Source organism: Ascidiella aspersa, chromosome 5, assembly GCF_963924565.1.
Source record: "Ascidiella aspersa chromosome 5, kaAscAspe10.2, whole genome shotgun sequence".
Classification (NCBI taxonomy): Eukaryota; Metazoa; Chordata; class Ascidiacea; order Phlebobranchia; family Ascidiidae; genus Ascidiella; species Ascidiella aspersa.
The window spans coordinates 10,171,313-10,173,812 of NC_139451.1; the positions used below are offsets into that span (position 1 = coordinate 10,171,313).

At 59.3% G+C, this 2,500-nt stretch overlaps 2 non-coding genes and 1 pseudogene across 2 annotated transcripts in view; all 3 read right to left on the reverse strand.

Annotated features, from left to right (window-relative positions):
• LOC146143081 (large subunit ribosomal RNA) overlaps positions 1-789 on the reverse strand; it is a 3,679-nt pseudogene extending 2,890 nt beyond the window's left edge.
• A 248-nt stretch (positions 790-1,037) lies between these two features.
• Positions 1,038-1,191, reverse strand: LOC146143082 (5.8S ribosomal RNA). The gene has a single exon (XR_014500975.1). It is a non-coding gene; the product is annotated as a 5.8S ribosomal RNA (ribosomal RNA).
• A 247-nt stretch (positions 1,192-1,438) lies between these two features.
• The window catches only part of LOC146143083 (small subunit ribosomal RNA), a 1,811-nt gene continuing 749 nt past the window's right edge, over positions 1,439-2,500 (reverse strand). Inside the window, exon 1 of the ribosomal RNA XR_014500264.1 lies at positions 1,439-2,500. This exon is cut by the window's right edge and continues 749 nt beyond it. This is a non-coding gene — a ribosomal RNA (small subunit ribosomal RNA).

Below are 2,500 nucleotides of genomic sequence, written 5' to 3' on the forward strand. Positions count from 1 at the left end.
CGCCTCGCGAAACGACACCGGAAGCGCGACCGAGACGAAGAGGCTGGGCACTGAGAACAGTCCCCGACCCACGACGCCCCAGCCGGCACCGGGCGCTCGGCCCCGAAGGGCAGACGCGGCGATCTCTCCTCGCCCGAACGGCGGGCCGACGGACACGCGCGCCTATAGTACCCGACCGAGGCCGGGTTACCTTGCGCGCGGCCTTCTCGCCGCCGTCCAGACGGTCGCGGCCTTCGCCCGGCGCTAGTGCGCTGGTCCCCGATCGGGCGGCGCCGCCGGCGGCCCGTGAGGGTCCGCACGACAACGTCGCCGACAGGGGGCCGGCTGAAAGCGACCGGGCGACCCGACAGGCCCTCCCGTTTGCCTCTCGACGGTTTCACGTACTCTTTAACTCTCTCTTCAAAGTGCTTTTCAACTTTCCCTCACGGTACTTGTTCGCTATCGGTCTCGTGACCGTATTTAGCCTTAGATGGAGTTTACCACCCGCTTTGGGCTGCATTCCCAAACAACCCGACTCTGGGAAGACGCCGTAGCGCGCCCGCCTGTCGCCGCCATGGGCCTGACACCCGCTCTGGGAAAAGGCCTCGATCAGAAGGACGCGGGCGACCGGCGAAGCGCGCCGTGACGAATTCCGTACGCCACAATTCCGCGCACTCCAAAAGCGCGCGGATTCGGCGATGGGCACATCCCGCTTCACTCGCCGTTACTGAGGGAATCCTCGTTAGTTTCTTTTCCTCCGCTTAGTAATATGCTTAAATTCAGCGGGTAGCCTCGTCCGACCTCAGGCCGAAAGTAAGGACCGGGACTATTCTTCCCGTTCCGCGCTCGCCGTCGGCGCCGCGCGCCGCCGCGCACCTCGATTCCCGCCCTTGAGCCGCCAGCCGTTGGCCTCTTCGAGGTCGACTCGCCGCCGCCGCGCGGGATTCTGGTCGCGATCGTCGCGCATCGTGCCGTGCTGTCTTGAGCGGGACGGGCGCTCGCGCGTCCGACGCCGCAGCAGCCGCGCGGAGAAATCCCCGCGCGGAACGTTTGCAACGCGACCCTGAGGCGGGCGCGGCCCCGGGATTGACCCGAGGCCGCAATTTGCGTTCAGAACGTCGATGCTCAATGTGTCCTGCAATTCACACTAATTCACGCAGCTAGCTGCGTCCTTCATCGACTCACGAGCCGAGTGATCCACCGCCAAGAGCCATCCACGATTGTTTCGCTCGCACAGTGCCTCGCACTATAGGGTGACAAAATAGACCGCGCCGAGCGGTCGGCCAGGCCGACGCTTGAAGCCGGAGCGCGCGGCACCGCGGCACTCGACGCGCAAACATTACCGGGTGACCGAATCGCCGGCCGGCGCGCCGCTCCTCGCGGGTCGGGCGCCGGGTAGCAAAGACTTTTTCTCTCGCTTGTCCGAGTTTCGCGTTCGCCGAAGCGTTTGCGAGACCGTTAATGATCCTTCCGCAGGTTCACCTACGGAAACCTTGTTACGACTTTTACTTCCTCTAAATGATCAAGTTAGATCGTCTTCTCGGACGCCGGCTCGACCGTTGCCGGCCGCGCCAGGTCCAATCGGAGGACCTCACTAAACCATTCAATCGGTAGTAGCGACGGGCGGTGTGTACAAAGGGCAGGGACGTAATCAACGCGAGCTAATGACTCGCGCTTACTGGGAATTCCTCGTTCAAGGGAAATAATTGCAATTCCCTATCCCTAGCACGACCGGGGTTCAGCGGGTTACCCAGACCTGTCGGCCAAGGCGAGCACATGCTGATCCGGTCAGTGTAGCGCGCGTGCGGCCCCGAACATCTAAGGGCATCACAGACCTGTTATTGCTCAATCTCGTGTGGCTAAACGCCACTAGTCCCTCTAAGAAGTTAGACGCCGACCGATTGGGTCGCGTAACTAGTTAGCAAGCCAGAGTCTCGTTCGTTATCGGAATTAACCAGACAAATCGCTCCACCAACTAAGAACGGCCATGCACCACCACCCACAGAATCAAGAAAGAGCTCTCAATCTGTCAATCCTCACTGTGTCCGGGCCGGGTGAGATTTCCCGTGTTGAGTCAAATTAAGCCGCAGGCTCCACTCCTGGTGGTGCCCTTCCGTCAATTCCTTTAAGTTTCAGCTTTGCAACCATACTTCCCCCGGAACCCAAAGACTTTGGTTTCCCGCAAGCTGCCGGAGAGGTCGTAAAACTAACGCCCCCCGATCGCTAGTTGGCATCGTTTATAGTCAGAACTAGGACGGTATCTGATCGTCTTCGAACCTCTGACTTTCGCTCTTGATTAAAGAAAACATTCTTGGCAAATGCTTTCGCAGTCGTTCGTCTTGCGCCGATCCAAGAATTTCACCTCTAACGGCACAGTACGAATGCCCCCGTCTGTCCCTCTTAATCATTACCTCGCGCTCCGAAAACCAACAAAATAGAACCGAGGTCCTATTCCATTATTCCATGCACCATTATTCAGGCGAATCGCCTGCTTTGAACACTCTAATTTTTTCAAAGTAAA